Raw genomic sequence first — 19167 nt, 5'->3', positions numbered from 1 at the left:
GAATGTTTTTCCATTTGTTAATATCCTCTGCTATTTCCTTTCTTAGGATTTCATAATTTTCTTTATAGAGTTCCTTCACCTTTTTTGTTAGGTATACTCCTAGGTATTTCATTTTCTTTGAAACTGTGGTGAAGGGAGTTGTGTCCTTAATTAGCCTCTCATCTTGGCTGTTATTGGCATATATAAAGGCTACTGACTTGTGGACATTGATTTTATATCCTGAGACATTACTGTATTTTTTGATGACTTCCAAGAGTTTTGTGGTTAAGTCTTTGGGGTTCTCTAAGTATAAGATCATATCATCAGCAAAGAGGGAGAGTTTGGCCTCCTCTGCTCCCATTTGGATGCCCTTTATTTCCTTCTCTTGCCTGATTGTGTTGGCTAGAACTTCCAGCACTATGTTGAATAGTTGTGGCGATAGAGGACAACCTTGTCTGGTTCCAGTTCTAAGAGGAAAAGCTTTCAGTTTTACTCTATTCAGTGAAATATTAGCTGTAGGTTTGTCATAGGTAGTTTTGATCAGTTTAAGAAATGTTCCACCTATGCCTATAGTCTTCAGTGTGCTAATTAGAAAAAGATGCTGGATTTCTGTATCTATTGAGAGGATCGAATGGTCTCTGTTTTTGCTTCTCTTAATATGGTGAATAACGTTTATGGACTTGCATATGTTAAACCAGCCTTCCATCCCTAGGATGAAACCTACTTGATCATGATGTATGACTTTTTTGATGATAAGCTGTAATCTACTGGCTAGGATTTTTTTGAGAATTTTTGTATCTAGACTAATGAAATTGGTCTGAAGATCTCCTTTTTAGTTGGGTCTTTACCTTTTTGGTATCAGGGTGATGTTTGCTTCATAGAACGTGTTGGGGAAGATTCCTTCCTCTTCTTCTTTTTTTTGGGGGGGGGGAATAATTTCTTCAGTATGGGACTAGCTCTTCTTTCAAGGTTTGACAGAATTCAGGTGTGAAGCCATCTGGACCAGGGCATTTTTTTGTTGGGAGATTTTTATTATTTATTGATGTCAGTGCTTGAAATTGATCTGTTCAGGAGATCTGTTTCTTCCTGGCTAAGTCTAGGGAGAGGGTGTGATTCTATGTATTGATCCAATTCCTTCACACTGTCAAATTTCTCGGCATAGAGTTTCTTATAGTATTCAGAGATAATCTCTTGTATCTCTGTGGCATCTGTTGTTATTTACCCTTTATCATTTCTGATTGAGGTTACTAGAGATTTTACTTTTTTGTTTCTAGTTAGTCAGGCCAAAGGTTTATCTATTTTATTTATTTTTAAAAAACTCCTTGTTTCATTAATTTTCTGAATGATTCTTTTGTTTTCAATTGCATTAATCTATGATTTAATTTTGGATATTTCTTTTTTTCTGCTGGGTTTAGGCTTAGATTGTTCTTCTTTTTCCAATTCCATCACATGGCTTGTGAGTTGGTTGATGCACTGTCTTTCTGTTTTTCAGATGTAGGCATCTACAGCGATAAAATTTCCTCTCAGGACTGCTTTTGCTGTATCCCACAGGTTTGGGTAGCTGGTGTTTTCACTGTTGTTATGCTCAAGGAAGTTAATGATTTCCTCTTTTATTTCTTCCTGCACCCAAATGTCATTCAGCATAAGATTGTTTAATTCCCATGCCTTTGTGTGGCATGGAAACACATGGAACATTTTTGATGGAGTTGAGTTCCACATTTAGTACCTTGGGGTCTGAAAAGATACAAAGTAAAATTTCAATTCTTTTGATTCTCTTGAGGTTTGGTTTGTGTCCCAGGATATGATCAATTTTGGAGAATGTTCCGTGACGCTATGAGAAGAATGCATATTCTTTATTTTGGGATGGAGTGTTCTATATACATCTATCAAGCACAGTTGTTCTAAGGTCTCATTTAAGTCCCTTATATCTTTGTTTAGTTTCTGTTTAGAGCAGTGGTTCTCAACCATCCTAATGCTGCAACCGTTTAATTCAGTTCCTGTGGGTTGCAACCCGGAAGTTGAGAACTGTTCGTTTAGAGGATCTGTCCAGCTCTGTAAGAGGAGTGTTAAAGTCCCCTATTATTATGGTGTTATAGGATATCATATTGCTCAGACTAATTAAGGTCTGTTTCAGGAATCTGGGAGCATTTAAGTTGGGTGCATAAATATTTAGAATTGAAATGTCTTCTTGTTGTATTTTTCCCTTGACTAATATGCAGTGTCCATCTTTGTCTTTTTTGACTTTGGTTGCTATAAATCCACTTATGTCTGAAAATAAGATTGCAACCCCTCTTTTCTTCTGAATGCTGTTTACTTGAAAAATTGTCTCCCGACCCTTAACTCTGAGTTTTAATTTGTCTTTTGAGGCTAGGTATGTTTCCTGCAGATAGCAGATGGATGGCTTGTGTTTTTTAATCCAATCGGCCAGTCTATGCCTCTTTAGTGGGGAATTCAAGCCATTAACATTTATTGAGATAATTGTTGAATGTGGTAGCATTCTCTTCATCTTATTGTGTGAAAGTCCATTGCTTCATTTTATCTTTTGCATCATTGTGGAAACTAGGTTCTGTCCTTTAATTTTTGAGTGCTTACTTTGCTGGTGGTCCATTGTGATGGTCAGTATATAGAACAGGTTGAAGTATTTCCTGTAGAGCTGGTCTTGTTGTGGCAAATTTCCTCAATGTTTGCATATTAGTAAAAGATTTGATGTCTCCATCAATTTTAAAGCTTAGCTTAGGAGGATATAGAATTCTGGATTGGAAATTGTTTTGTTTAAGTAGATTAGAGATAAATGACCATTGTCTTCTGGCTTGAAAAGTTTCATTAGAGAAGTCTGCAGTCACCCTGATGGATTTGCCTCTGTAGGTCAATTGGTATTCCTGGTAGCTTGCAAAATCTTTTCTTTTGTCTTGACTTTGGATAGGCTCATCACAATGTGTCTTGGAGAAGCTCTATTTGAGTTAAGGTGACCTGGGGTCCAACATCCCTCTGAAAGGAGTGTGTCAGAATCTTTGGTGATATTTGGGAAATTTTCATTTATACTATTCTCTAGTATGGCTTCCATTTCTTTGGAGTATTCTTCCCCTTCTGGGATACCTGTAACTCATATGTTTGAATGCTTCATAAAGTCCCATAATTCTGTCAGTGAACATTCTGCTCTCTCTCTTTTTTCTACCTCTTTAACTATCTGAGTTATCTCAAGAGCTTTGTCCTCTACCTCTGAGATCCTTTCTTTTGCTTGGTCTAATCTGTTGTTGATACTTTCTTTTGCATCTTTAAGTTCCCTAATTGACTGCTTTGATTGCTGCAGCTCTGTTATATCCTTTCTGTAGTCTTCATATCATCGATCTCTTATTTGATTCTGTTTTTGGATTTCCTTTTGGTTTTTTCCCATTTTTTCCAGCAATTTCCTTCCTTGTTTTTTTGGTTATTTTCCACTTTCTCAGCAATTTCCTTCATTGGTTTCATCATCTGCATTTTAAATTCCCCTTCTGTGATTTCTAACATTTCTTTATAGGTGGAATCCTCTGCAGTAGCTACCTCACGGTCCCTTGGGAGAGGTTGCTCTGGACTGGTTTTTCATGTTGCCAGGATTTTTCTGCCGATTCTTCCTTATGAGTGTTTTCTTTTATCTGTTTCCTTGCCCTAATTTTTCTTTCACCTCCTCTTGCTCTTTAAGTCACCATGCCTGTGGCCTCAGGTTTCGATGAGTCCTTTGGTACAGGACTTTTGCAGAAGGAAGCAGATGCGCTCAATGTTCCTCAGCCGCTCCCTTACATGAACAGGATTGCACTGGTCAATGGGGCTTTTAAAATCCCTCCTTAACTCATCAAAGGCCATTATCCTCTGTTCTGGCTCCAGTGAACACTCCCTCCTCCTATTTTCAGCTTTTTAATAAAAGCCATTCCAACTGGGGCAAAGTGGTATCTCCTTGTCTTTGATGATTAGTGACACTGAGCATTTTTTCATATACCTGTTGGCCATTTGCATGTCTTCTTTTGAAAAGTGTCTATTTGCCCACTTTTTAATGGGATTATATGCTTACTATCTTCTTTTTAGAAAAGTACTTTCTTTTTAAAAAAATATAATCACTATGATTATAAAATACATAATCAATGCACATTTCCTGTGTGCTATGTCTCATCCTTCTGAATTCTTTGAATATTTATTTTACATTTTGCAAACCCACATATATTTACTTCTTGACAGAACATGTTATTGCATTTATGGGGGCGAAAAGCCACTATAGAGGACTAAAGGTAGCCATATTACTTTGTTACCCTCAGTGGAGTGCTGTGACATCACAGCTCACAGCAACCTCAAACTCTTGGGCTTAAGTGATCCTCTTGCCTCAGCCTCTCAAGTAGCTGGGACCACAAGTCCACGACACCTGGCTATTTTTCTTTTGTTTAGCAGGCCCGGGCCGAACCTGGTTTGAACCTACCAGTCCCAGAGCATGTGGCTGGCGCCCTAACCACTAAGCTATGGGTGTCCAGCCTGTTGGTTGTGTTCTATAATTCCACTTTTTCATTGTCCTGATAATCACAAGTTAATCATGCTTACACTGGTGACTTTGGATTAACCCTTGGTCAAATCCAAGCCCCTATTGTGCAGTAGCAAAATGCCCAGAAGTGTCTGCTTTGCAAATGCTTCATCTGTCCTATGGACTCAGTGACCCCCCTCCCTTAGCCCTTCTTTCTTGGATACTTGTGTCAAGGAAACTATCATGTTCATGGAACCACACTGTCCTGTGAAACCCGAATACATCTCACAGGGGATTAACAAAAAAATGTTGGTATTGTAAGCTTTTAACTCACTATTCTTCCCTTCAGATGTGTTGTGCAGGAGGCAGAAAGCACTTCTTAGTGGCGAGAATTCTTCCTTGCAACCACAAAGAATTTGCCCTGTGAAAAGTTTCTTGGCATTTTGTCCTCCTATTGCTTGGGTATTCTTATTTTTCATAGATTGATTTTTGCCAGAGGGAGAGCAGGACTATAATTTGAATGCATCTTTTACTCTCCACATTAATGTTTTTAAAATAATTGATTCCTTCCCGTCTTAGGGGAAATGGTGCCTTTAAGACAACATAATGTTTACCCGCCACCCTAAAATACTTCCTTGGGGTGATTTTCTCCAGGCCTCTTTCTTTTTCATTTACTTAAGATTGAGATTCTTCCTCCCTGGTGGAGGGAGTGGCCTCCCGCTCTAACTGGTACTGAGTGATCGCTTCTTCTTGTTGGAAGCACACTATTCTGTCTCGTCCATCACTCCCTTGCCTTTTATTATTTTTATATTCCTCATTAATTAACTCCTGAAGAGGGGAGCTAGTTTGAAAAGGAGGCTTTTTGGGCAGTGATGTTCCAATATCCCCAGGATCTCCCTCTGGAAAACCCACAAGTGGGATCTTTATAGAGCTCTGCTGCCTCCGTGTGACTCAACATGACCCCAAAGCTGGAAAGTTGCTTCTCATTAGCTGCTCTCTCTAATAATCAGAGTACTTTTAATAATGCCACAGTCTTGCAATGCCAAGAAACCAGTGAATATAAAAGGGAAATAATTGTCTTGTAATTCAGACTGGTAGGAAACAGTCATTTCTAATTACTTGTCCAAGAAAAGACAATGCAATTAAAGATTCTGGCTTAGACTAGAGCCTCCACACAGCCACTGCCTCTGTTGATTCATACTTTTGACTGTCTGAAAAGGCAAAGTCAGCCAGATTGACCACATACTCACCCAGATAGGTTTTTAAATGATGGGAGACAATTTATGGAGGTTTCATTTTTTTTGGTGGGTATCATGGGTTTGGAGAGTTGACTATTGAAAGATAAAGATTTTAGGGCTTGAAGAGTTATTAGGGCTTATTTTAGCATGAGATTTAGGCACGCTATTAAACATGCAGTAGGCTGCAATAGGCCTTTAAGCATCTCAATAAGCATCTTTTTTGAGGACTCATTAGGGTGAGTTGCTTAGAATACAAAGATAATTTTATGGATCCATCAAAAAGACACTGTTCAGTCTTCAGCTGACATGATCTTTGTGGCAAAGACAATATTATATGTTTACAAATCTCTAACTATTTTCCTCTTCCTGGATACACAGGAAGACTGCATTTTCTGGTCTTCCCACTTCCCTCTGTGGTTAGTTTGCAACTCACTTCTGGGCAAAACCTTTAAAGGAAAGTGATATATGTCACTTCTGTGCTGAAGCATGGAAGAGCGTGTGTGAGTCCTCCTATGGTGGTTGTTGATGTCCTATGAGAAGGTGGCAGAGACACAGGGTGGAACCAGGCTAGACTCCTAGATCACAGTTCAGCAGTGAGTTTCCTCAGAATCCTGCAGCGGATTAGGGGTGATATAAACATTTATCATAAAGCCACTGTGATTTGGGAGGCTATTTTGTTACTGCAGCATCACCTTGCTGATTCTGACTCACAGCCTCTTTGAAGACATCCCACTCTGCCTGTCTGCCTTGGATTATGCAACTCACAGCTCTGGGGATTTTCCTGCCACTCTTAGATTTCATCTTCTCAGTCTCTCTTTGAAGTTTCTTTTCCCTTTCCAGTTTTTTTGTTATTGAAGTTTTCTGTTCTGAGCTTTCTTTTCCTCTCACTCTATATAGTCTTTCTGTTTCAATTGCCACAGTATGAGGACTCTCAAATATATGTCTCTAGTCTAGTCTTCCCTCAAACTTACAGATCCCTGTATGTCTTTGCCTCCCTATTGGATACACCATATGGAGCTCAAGCTCAGTCCATCCAAAATTCCACTTAAAAGCTCTTCTTCCCTGGAGCCTGCTCTTCCTCCAGTTCTGCTGTGAATGGTGCCACCATATGTTATAACTAGTCTCCAGGGATGGTTCCAATGAATCCTACATCCTTTCATGCATGTTCTTGGTTAGATCCTCATCCATTGAACCTGCTTTGTTTGGTGACACACTTTCTCCAATAGAAAGAATGTGGTGGAAGTGACATGGCACTGGCAGCTTCTACTCTTGTACTTTTGGAAGGGTTGAATTGCCACCCCAAATATCCAGGTAACTATCTAGAGATAACCCATGGAGATAATGGCACCCTGAGTCTACCCGGAAAAAAACAAAGAGCCCCAACCCTCCCAACATCCCAGCAGAGCCTTGTTTTCTGTTTCTGCACTAAGAACCCCCCAGCATGTGAATGACGCTATCTTGGATGTTCCAGCCCAGCTGCCACCTGACTGCAAACACACGAGACAGCATGAGCAAGCCCAGCAGAAGAACCATCAGCTCAACACCATCCATTGCTGAATTATGAGGAATTATAAAACGATGTTTCATCCCTAAATATGGGATTATTTGTTGTGCAATAGTAGATGAAAACCATATCCCTGGAAACCTTGAGAAAATCTTTTCATTTATCTCTTTCATCTTCCACTTATAGCTCCAAGCCCCTTGGATTACGCCTTCTAAATACTTCTTGAATAGAACCCTTCTTTCTGTAGCTTATACCATTGCCCAGTCCAGGTTACTATCATCCCCATCCCTAATGCTGCCCCCATCCTGCTGCTAAGGGATCATCTGAAGTGCAAAGATGCCATCTTTGCAAGCCACTTAAAACCCTCCTGTGGATCCTATTGTTTTTACTATAAAATTCAATCTTCTTAACATTCTTACAAATCTGTGCAGGATTTGGCTTCTGCCTGTCTTCCATCTTCATTCTTTGTGATTCTACGCTCCAGCCATCCTGGATTTATTTCAGTTTCTCTCTTGACTCCTGGCTTTTGAACTTGTCCTTTCTACCTATACTATGTTTCTCTGTTGTCTCCTCATCTTTTCCTTTCCTCCTTTTTCAAATTCCTACTTATCCTTTAGGTCTCAGTTTAAATGTTATTTCTTCATGAAAGCCTTCTTCCAAGGCGGGGTTAATTGCCATTGCCAAGTGCTCCCGTATTATTAATTAACTTTTCTGTTCGGTAAATTTTGATTGAGCTTGTACTATAAGCCATACACTATGTCATCCTTCCTTCTCCTATAATGGCCCCAATCACACTGTAATTACTTGTTTGTCTAGCACTGCCCCTCGCCTAGAAAATCTTTAAAGGAAAGTACCATGCTTATCTCATTCCACTTTGCACCCCTGGTGTCTAGGACATAGTAGATGTGCAAGACATATTCATGAATGAATGAAACTAAACTTAGTAATGATAGATGGTATCACTGGTAGAAGGAAATTATTAATCAATAAGTACTCGGTTCTGATAAACATACCATGTAATATTTTAGTAACTGGCAAGAGAAAAAAGTGTATGATTTTGTTTGAGACAAAATACAACTTTTGGAGACAAATTGGATCAAAAGTGAAGTCCAGCTTGGTTTCCTGAAATCACAGTTGTCCATAGCTTGGAAGGCTGTGTTAGAAACCCTCCAGCAGCTTTGACTCTGGACCATTGCAAACATCAGGCTGTATAGGAATCCTAGCCCCAGAGATTCACTAAATCATATATCTCACAGAGAGCACTGCAAAGTGTCTGTGGAATCTGAAAACAGCTTGAATACATTTGCTTCAAAGAGACATGATGCTAGAAATATCTTCAGCTATTCTGGAAGACCAAATGTGGCTCATAGATCTGTGGTTTCCAGGGTGTTCATGCATGGTAATTGTGGTCACTTTCAGCGGTGACTATATTCCTAGTTGACCATCATAAGTATTCTGGAAAGAACTAAGTAGACAAGTTTTCTTAAGTAGACTACAAAGTTCTCAGATAATTGCCTCAGGTTCAAGGCTCCTTTTTTGGGGAAAATTCTACAAGAAACCCGGAATAACCAAAAATGGGTCAAACAGGCAAAGCCTCTTCCATCACAAATCATCTATTGGTGACCATCTACAGCCATAGTTGTTAGTGTCATTGCTTCTGATCAGTGAGCTCCCTGTATTCATTACAAACCCTTTCTACTTTCAGCCTCATTTTGAATATTAGTTTTTTTTTATTTTGCAGTTTTTGGCCAGGGCTGGGTTTGAACCTGCCACCCATGGCACATGGGGCCAGCGCCCTCCTCCTTTGAGCCACAGGCACCACCCTGAACATTAGTTTTTTTGGATATTAGGCACTTAAGGAAGCCATTTCAGTCCTCTTTGAATGTATGTTGGATACAAATAAACATTCTAGATAACAGTTGTTTATCAAATTAAGATTCAGTATATATTCCAGACATTTTAGAGTGTTTTTTTCTGAGTGTTGGGAATATTGGTAAACTTAATTTTGGTATGGTTTCTGAAAAATGTTTTGCATCAAGAATATTATTTTATAACAAGAAGTAAAAATAAAATAATTAATTGAATTCAGAAGTAAAAGTGACCTTACTAATTATCACGTCTAGAACTGTCATCACACACTTGAGGAAGATAAGACCCAGAGTTGATGCAATTTACTTGATCTCTAATGAGATGTGCAAACATCAGCCACAGAGAGGTCTTTGCTCAGCATTTTCAATTAAATGTCAATGATAGCTCATAATCTCAAGAACAGGGGAGAACTTTGGAGTTTTGATTATATTGTTTTATGCCTTTCCTTTACCCCAAACATGACAAATTGGCTCTTCAGATAAAAGTGTCTGTTTTTGAACTTAGATTTCTATTGAAGTCTTTGAATAAAAGAGCTTGAACAACTTGCAGTAGTTTGTTAGGGGTAGCATAAAAAGTCACGAAAACCTGGGTGGCTTACCAACATTAGTGTACTGGCTCACAGTTCTGGGGCTAGATGTCTGAGATCGAGCTGTTGAAAGAGCTTGCTCCTTCTGTGGGTTAGAGAAAGGATTAGTTCCATGCCTGTCCTCTAGCTTCTAGTGGTTTGCTGCCAAGCTTTGCCGTTCCTTGGCCTACAGAAGCATCACTCAGATCTCTGCCTCTATCTTTACATGGTGCTCCCTCTCGTGTGTGTGTCTGTATTCAAAGTTTCCTTCTTCATGAAGGTTAGGGCTCTGCCCTACTGTAATAGGACCTCATTTTAACTTAACTAACTCTACCTAAAAAATCCTTATTTCCAAATAAGGTCACATTCTTAGGTCCTAGGGATTTAGGACTTCAGCATGTGAGTGGGCACCGGGAGACAATTTAACTTTTAAGAGTATCAGAGAAAAGGGAATGTCATGGGGTAAATGGATGCAGAACCTCATGATGGCTGACCTATTTCGAGGAATGAAGCCTGGACCAAAGTAGGTAAAGAGGAGTTTGACTGAAGTTGGAACCCGATTCTCAGGATGCCTGCTGGTCAGCTTCTCTCAGAGCAAATCCAAGCACTGGGCCCCTGGGAATTTTGTGGCAACCACGCTTCAGGTCCAGGCTACATTGTTTGGGTGTCTCTAATGGGTAACTGTGCACCTGACCCTGGCAACCTATAGGAAGCAGATAGTTGCATTTTGGTATGCAATTTTTTGGTGCCAGAATGATGAATCAACTTATATTTTATTTTTACTAGTTGGGTGGACCTATTACATCTAGAAATTTAAAGAGTAAAATTACCATTATGTCAAAAGGTAAATACTCCAAATTGCAAAATAGCAATAATCTGTCCCTTTCCTGAGCCCTCCCTATTTTGGTCGACATTCAAGACTGTGGTTTTGAAACTACTTAGAATAAAAAGAAACCCTGAGTTATAAAGTTTCACTACTAAGTTATTTTAAAAGCAGAAAGCTTGGGAAGTGAATGAATAATTGTATGCCAAAATTTGCTGAAATTACCTATTTTTCTTGATTGCTCCATTCATCACTCTTGTTTTGTAGACAAATGTGAACTACTCACACTCAACATCTCCTGTAAGGAGATGAGCACACAAGTCTTTAAAAATATTGTTAGAAAGTTTTAGATGCCTTAGTGGATGCCTTTGAAATATTGAGATTTATTCTTCCTGGCTGATTAAACATTATTCGGCGAGGAGTTCGTCCTCAAACCAGATGGTTTGGCCTCCAGGATGGCACCAGCTTGGGGAAAATGGTGATTCCAGGCACTAAAGAAGAGCTTGAGACGTCCACATCATGCTTTATGTCAGATAATTAGCAGAAACTCATCTCAACGTGCCTTCAGAAGGGGAAGCTAAGCAGACAGCCTTGTTAATTTAGCATATAGACTTGGACTACAACACGACATCCATCATCTCATCAAAATTCAATTAAAGATATGGGTTACTGGCCAAAGAGAAGCAGCCAATTTTTTTCCCTTCTCTCTTTTTTTTTTTTTTTTTCTGAAGAAGAGTTCTTGGAATGTCCCTAAGCTCTTAATGGCTCTTTCATTATGGGAGCCAATTTTGAAAGGATAGTTTGAGCATTTGAATCCCCCCTATATGAAGAGTTAGAAATTGTGTGGTCATATAGTTGCTGTTAATTTAAAGCATGCTGGTGCTAGCAGTGGTGCCCAGGTAAGAAGGTGATTTTAAGGTCTTCCTCTCTGCAGGGACTTTTGATCTAATTTAAGAACTCTTTGGATGCACCAGTATCTTCCCTCGTGGGGCAGAGAACATGGAGCTGCGATTATCCACTTAGCCCAGATCCATTCTCTGATTTTAAAAAATGTTATTTACTAACACAGACCAGACTTCACACAAGGAAAAGGTAAGCCCACAGGTCCAGTAACAAGATTTGTGGTGTTAAATGCAATTGGGTCTCAAATTTTAAGCAGTTAAATGTCTTAATTTGTTCTTTTCTTCCTACCATAATATAATGAGGATAAACTTTGACACACAGCCGCTCTGCAAAGGGAAGATTTCTCCTTGTTCATTGTTTCTCAAACCAATCTTCTCTCCTGAAATTTGATTTCCGAAGTGCCTTACAGTCCTTAAGCCAGGTGGCTGCAATGAGTCCACTTGGAACATTCATAATCATCTGAAATAAAAGCACATTCTAGGAGCCAGATGCACTTAAGACAATCAAATGGGGTTAGTCACCAAGTAGAAATAACTCTTTTAACCTCTTGCTAACTGTGCCCTTTAGCCTACAGACTCCAGTACAGGTTGCTGAAGGGAATAACCTTGGCTTTGAAAGAAAGAGTATGAATTTCTCTGGGTTAAGTACTTATGTATCCTCTTATGCACAGCAATCCTTTTTGGTATTGTAGCCCAGATATTGTCAATTGGAGGCTTGCCTGGTGGCTTGAAGAAGGAACACTGTATCATTCTTTTCAAAAGGCTAGTCCGTGGAGGCCCCTTTACACCAGGCTTTAATGTATAAATCATATATTTTACATACCACTTGGTCCTCCATCCCCAGAAAAGGTCAGCTAAAGAAATGATAAGCTTTTCGAACATTTAAGAAATATTTAATACAATGTTAGATTTGTGGGGGGAAACCATGGATTTGGATTTGATTGCAATTGATAGTCTTTGTGGGTTTGGTTTTGTTTTGAGACAGTCTCACTCTGTCATCCAGGCTAGAAAGGTGTCGGCCTAGCTCACAGCAACCTCCAACTCCTAGGCTCAAGTGATCCTCTAGTCTCAGCCTCCCGAGTAGCTGGGATGACAGGCGTGCATTACCACACTCATTCTCTGTTTTTTATACAGACAAGGTCTCATTCTTGCTGAGGCTGGTGTGGTCCATCTTTTTTGTAGTTTTTGGACAAAATTGTGTTGAGCCACAACTATTTCCCATTACATGGTTAGCTTGAGGATGACCAGGATATAATTGTTTATGTGCTACTTGTAAATGGGAGAGCTGCCTCACACGTGAACAAAGCCAAGTTTCTAGAATTTTTATGCAGTGGAAGTAACAGTGTCGACGTAAAAAGAAATACCAAATTTTTCCCCCTTGTTTTTATTTCCTCCTAAATGAGAAAGTCAGAAGCTTGGTGGTGAGGAAGGAGTCATACAAAGGCCAGGTAAAGCAATGGTAGTAAGTGTGGGGAAAGTGCAAAACCCAATTACATTTTGACATGAAAACAAACATAATTTTTTTAAATCCAAAATTTAAGTGTGCTATCAAGGATGGAATTATAATTACCTCTGCTCATTTTATGTGATTTTTATGGCTACAACCATAGCCTAATATTTCTGTCTCAATGGGGAATGTTTTTCCTTTGCAAGTAACAGAAACCAACTCACACTGGATAAAGCAATAGAGAATGTGTAGGTTTCATGAGACCGCAGTGGTGTGAGCCCCAGCGCTGGTTAGCCCAGAGCTCAGTAAGGCCCCGGTGATCTCTGTTTCTCCCATCTGTGTGTCCACATCTGCCGGCTTCACCCTAAGGCCGGTGCCTTGAGGATACGGTAGGATATTTGTCAGTACAATAAGGTCCACATGCTTCCTCTTAATTATCTGGAAAAAACTAGAATGCTTTCCTCAACTTCAACAAAATCTCTGAGTGTCCTACTATTTGGACCACTGATTGACTTAAGCCTGGGTTATGGGAACCACCATCTATGGCAGTAGGTTGGGGTTATCTTGACAGATCATAGCAATCAAAGCCCAGCCCCACCTGCAGTGAATAGGGGGGTTAATCCCTCCTACCCAACATGACTGCTATGGAATAAATGCTGGAAAGGCAACAGATCATCTACTAAAGATACTCTGTGAGACAGTGTGTTCAGCATTCCCCACCCTTGTGTCATTCTCTACAACAGGCAGTACACTTTGTGTAGTGACTTTAAAGCCATCAGGAATGTCAATGTTTTTATGGAGGCCTCTTTCTGACAGGTGTCAGAGAAAGTGAGGTGGGAGGCTGTTCAGCCGAGTCTCCTCACTGTGCTACTCCTTCCCTGTCCTTCCCTCTCTGGATCAGCGCGTACTGATTCACACACCAGTTCCATTCAAGGAGTCGAAGACAATTCTTTTTTTTATTTTTTCATTTTAATTATTGTTTCAGTGTTATACCCAAAGCGAGCAGAGAAACGCAGCACACTGAGTTCTAAATTAAGCAAGGGGCCTTTATTGGTGGGCTGGGCTGAGAGTGGGCTCACGCCTCAAAGTCTCTGGACCCCTAGAAGCAGGGGTAGAAAACTTTTACAAGGGGCTTCAGCAGGGGAGGGGAATCCTTAATGCAAGTCCAATTTGACAAGAGCCAACACCTGGTGAGGGGAGCCCTTACAAGGGGAAGCGCGGGTTTTGTAGTTATTACTAAGCTCTTCCAGCTGAGCTTCCCATCTTAAAGGGGGAGGGTTGAAAGCCCCCAGCAAGGTGGAGTTGGGGCACAACATCAGGTTCATTTGAAGGCACAAAGAATTAGGTTACCAGGTTTGCATTTGGGAGGTCGAGTCCCTCTTCTGTCTGTGTCCTGCCCCTAAGAGGTGCGTTGTATAACCTACTGCTGTGTCCATTGAGTGGGAGCACACCCATCCCCCACCCTCCTGCTGTCACCCAGCTCCCTTGTTCCCTGCCCGCCATCTTGAACTGATTTGAGTTTTCCTGTTATGGGGGCGTGTGTTAGACTGTCTGCTGGCTTCCTGTTAGTATTGAGTTCGTGAGATTCTTGCTTCTCTGTTCTTGTGATACTTTACTAAAAAGAATGTGATTCTGGCGGCACCTGTGGCTCAGAGGAGTAGGGTGCCAGCCCCATATGCTGGAGGTGGTAGGTTCAAACCCAGCCCCGGCCAAAAACTGCAAAAAAACAAAACAAAACAAAACAAATAATTCCTCAAAATGCTATCTGACTACTTACAGGCAGCTATTAAAGTTGTTAGGTCTAAAGCCCAAAGAGGAAAAGAAATCTTTCAGGAGGCCAACCGGTTAAGAGGATTTGCTAAACTTGTGCCATTTCAACATTGTAAGAAGCAAATGTTTATCACCACCAAAACAGACTCTTTTCTGCTTTGGGTATCTAAACTCTGGGGGAAAAAAATCACAAAAAAAGAGAGAGAGAGAGAGACAATGTGTTTCAATTCCATCTAGGTTTATACAAACAAAGTCTCCATCTTTTTTTTTTTTTTGCAGTTTTTGACCAGGGTCGGGTTTGAACTCACCACCCTTGGTATAGGAGGCCAGCACCCTATTCCTTGAGCCACAGGTGCCACCCTAAAGTCTCCATCTTTTTAAAAATTTTTATTTATTTTTCTTACACGTACATGTGATTATTAGGTTTCCACTTTTGCCTTTACAGAGTTAAAAAGGCTTAAACTTTAATAACTATACCAATGTTTCACATAAGGACTGAAAACAAAAACCTCAGAAGGTCTCTGTCTTTTTTAATGGCTGAATAGTGTTCCATGGTGTACATAGACCACAGTTTGTTAATCCATTCCTGGGTTGGTGGACATTTAGGTTGTTTCTACATTTTGGCAATTGTAAATTGAGCTGTGATAAACAGTCTACTGCAAATGTCTTTATGATAAAATGATTTTTTTCTTTGGGTAGATACCCAGTAATGGGATTACAGGATCAAATGGGAGGTCTGGCTTGAGTTCTTTAAGGGTTCTCCATACTTCCTTCCAAAAAGGTTGTATTAGTTTGCAGTCCCACCAGCAGTGTAAAAGTGTTCCCTTCTCTCCACATCCACGCCAGCATCTGCAGCTTTGGGACTTTGTGATGTGGGCCATTCTCACTGGAAGTAGGTGATATCTCAGGGTGGTTTTGATTTGTATTTCTCTGATGATCAGGGACAATGAGCATTTTTTTTTTTTAAGACAGAGTCTCACTATGCTGCCCTTGGTAGAGTGCCGTGGCATCACAGTTCACAGCAACCTCAAACTCTTGGGCTTAAATGATTCTTTTGCCTCAGCCTCCCAAGTAGCTAGGACTATAGGCACCTGCCACAATGCCTGGCTATTTTTGTTGTTGTTGTAGTTGTCATTGTTGTTTGGCAAGCCCCAGCTGGGTTTCAACCGGCCAGGCCCGGTATATGTGGCCAGTGCCCTAGCCACTGAGCTACAGGCGCCCAGCCAATGAGCATTTTTTAAAATGTGCATTGCCGTTTGTCAAAGACAACTCTTAAATTCTGGATGAAGAGTATGAAGATCAATGACACCAAAGCTGAAACTACCCCAACCATGCGATGTATCTGTGTAACAAAATGGCACTTGCACCCCTTACATTTACACCAATAAAAACACGATAGTCTGAGAATTGAAAAGCACATCTGAACGCCACGGAGGCATTTGTGTGGTTTCCCAAACAGATGAATTATGCAATCAGGGTTTCTCAGTATGTTCTGTGGAACCCAAGTCCTGGAAGATGTTGAGAAGAGTATGAAATCAGAGTTTCTTGCTGAAATATATTTAGAAAAATGAGTGTTTAACACATGTAAGCAGAGTACTGCCGAGTGGGACAGGCCTTTGATGTGGCTTCTGTCTCTCTCAGGAAAGGATACATGGCGCTTTCTACACGAGTGTGAACGGGGGACGAGTGTGAACGGGGGACGAGCGTGAACGGGGGACCCTCCCGTTGAGGAGCTTGGCACACAGCAGACCTGAGGAGGAGCGCACTTGGGAAATGCTCGTCTCCGTCAAATGACCACGTTTTCTGCGCGTTAATCATCTGCTTTGCCTTTGTTAGGTTTTGTGTTAAGTCTTCCTAGGATTTCTTCAAGGGAAAAAATCTAGTAAGCAAAGCTGTGCCGTTTTTCTTTCAAGCAGTAGCAAGACGGCAAAAAGGCCCCAAGGTGACTTTCTTCAGGAACGTTTGACGCCTCTGATTGATCTGATGTTTTCTAGGCAGAGGACATTTGCCGATCTGCTCTAACTTGATTCCTTTTTCCATAGTCAAGGCCATTCTTCTCTGTGTGTGGACACGCGGACTAGCCTGGAAGGCGGTAAATTTGTGGTTTTAGACAACTGACGGCAAATTTGCCTGAAGCTCTTTTCTTGACTCACTCTTACGCCCAGGACAACACTACCCAAGTAAACTGCAGACGGAGATGGGGGTCTGCTGTCAGCTACCAGTTCAGGGTAAGAGCTGACTCAGCCCCCTGGGAGCAAAACTCTAATTAGATACACTAAGGGGTGCAGCTGAGCCCCGACCTGGCTGTACAGGGCCAGGCTCTGAATACCCAAATCCACGTTCTCTCCAGTCAAGCCTAGACTATATTTCATTACAGAATTTTGATAATCAAATTTTTAATCCGTGGTGGATGGAAAAGAGGGCTTTTCTTCTCTCTTTTATAAGGTTACTCTTTTTCTCTGTTACAAAAGCCACGGGAATGGGCAGTGTGGATAAAACACACATCAAGGTGTGCAGATAAACAACTCGTAATTGCGTGAATCAGAAATAACTGCTGCCAAGATTTTGATCCATCTGTTTTAATATTTTCTTTCTTTTCAGGTTAGTATATAGTTACTTGGCAGCATGTCCTGAGAATATTTCTAAACTCTGTGTAGCCCTAACGCTGTGGGCTAGAATTTAGTTTGGGGTAGACTTTCTCTTCTAAGAGACGCTCTGGTAAAGCCATCTAGGTTAAGCAAGACTCTTTTTTCCCTGTGATATCCCTGGATGTTGTGAAGTTCTGCTGCTTCCACTATGACTATATTACTGCTAGCTCGAATACATGCTAATGCCCATAGGAGCAGCTAACATTTTCTTTATGTAGAATACGTCCTGTTTTGAATGCGTTGTTCTATCGCATCCTCACAATAGCTCTAAGTGGTACGTACTATGGTTACCCCCATTTTGCAGGTGAGGAAACCGAGGCAGAGAAGATAAACAACAGCTCAGTGTCCTAACTGGTAAGTGGTGAAGTTGGGATCTGTACTGTGACATCCCAACTCCAGAATCTGTGTTCTTCCTTAGAATGAGGTATTAACTAAGGTATTCAGTAATATCAAGGCTACCACCTTCACTAGGGGCTGAAAGCAGCCCTGAGGGATCACTGTGATGTCAGCTGACTCGATTCTGATCCCTTCAGCCTGTTCATATACAAGGGTCCTACTCTCCTAGGAGCAGGGGCGGTGGGGTGAGGGGAAGTTTCCAGAAGAGAAAGCTCTAGTTGTGTCTTTCCACATGGCCACAGGCTCGAGGCCAGGAGCTAAGGAGGAAGGAAGGTCATGATGCCCTGTGAACAGGCGTGGCCGATGGATTTTAAGAGCAATGATACATGACTTTCAACTTGATGTTATTCTTTCCTGCCTTGTAATTTGGCTGTGCTATCCTCAAGCCACAGGTAAATTTATTAAGCCACGAGAGGCCTCTGGCAGGTGGTCTCTGGAGAATAAAGAATGGTGGGTTGTATCCACATCTGGGGCTGATGTGGACTGAGCAGAGAGAGAACAGCAGAGGAAGGAATGAATGAAGACTGAGGCAAACGTGCCTGCAGCAGCTGCTGGGGGCAGCAGTTAGGCCAGAAATGCAGAAAACGAAAACCAGGCGATCTGAAGATCAGAAATAACTGCAGAGAAGGGTGGATTTCCTGTAGTCCTGTAGAATGGGCCCTGGACTTATATTTGGATGTTATGGAAAAGCTCAAGGCTGTGAGTCTTGAACACCAGAGACACTTGAGTTACAACGATAATAGAAACATGATATGTAATTTACTCATATATAATGGCTTTTACTTATAAAACTTGAATCGTATTAATATAGTTTGATACCAGAGTTTTTAAAAACTATAATGGTATCTTTTTATGGGTATTTTAATAATTAAAATTTAATGCTTTAAAAAATGCAATTTTCCGATGGCAGGATGTTATTATAAGGATATACCATAATTTTTACAACTATTTCTCTATTGTTAGACATTTGGGATGTTTTCCGATTTTTGCCTATAAAATTTATAATGAGGCAAGGGTGCCCATTATCACCATTTACAATGTGATCTGAAGAAAAAATAACATAACGGGTGATACCTGTAGCTCAAGCAGCTAAGGCGCCAACCATATATGCCAGAGCTGGCGTGTTCGAATCCAGCCTGGGCCTGCCAAACAATGATAACTACAACCCAAAAAAAAGTCGGGGGTTGTGGCAGGTGCCTGTAGTTCGAGCTACTCGGGAGGCTGAAGCAAGAGAATCGCTTAAGCCCAGGAGTTGGAGGTTGCTGTGAGCTGTGATGCTACAGCACTCTACCCAGGGTGAGACTCTGTTTCAAAAAGGAAAGAAAAAAGAACATAACTGAAAAAAAAAAAGAGACAAAAATAATCGTTTTAAGACTGGGCGTGGTGGCTCACACTTGTAATCCTAGCACTCTAGGAGACCAAGATGGGTGGATTGCCTGAGCTCACAGGTTTGAGACTAGCCTGAGCAAGAGCGACACCCTGTCTCTAAAAGTAGCTGGGCGATGTGGCAGGTTCCTGTAGTCCCAGCTACTTGGGAGGCTGA

The sequence above is a fragment of the Otolemur garnettii genome, unplaced genomic scaffold, assembly GCF_000181295.1.
Source record: "Otolemur garnettii isolate 467f Iridium unplaced genomic scaffold, OtoGar3 scaffold00181, whole genome shotgun sequence".
NCBI lineage: Eukaryota > Metazoa > Chordata > Mammalia > Primates > Galagidae > Otolemur > Otolemur garnettii.
The sequence above is the reverse complement of the archived record's forward strand: the minus strand, read 5'-3'. Positions refer to the sequence as shown.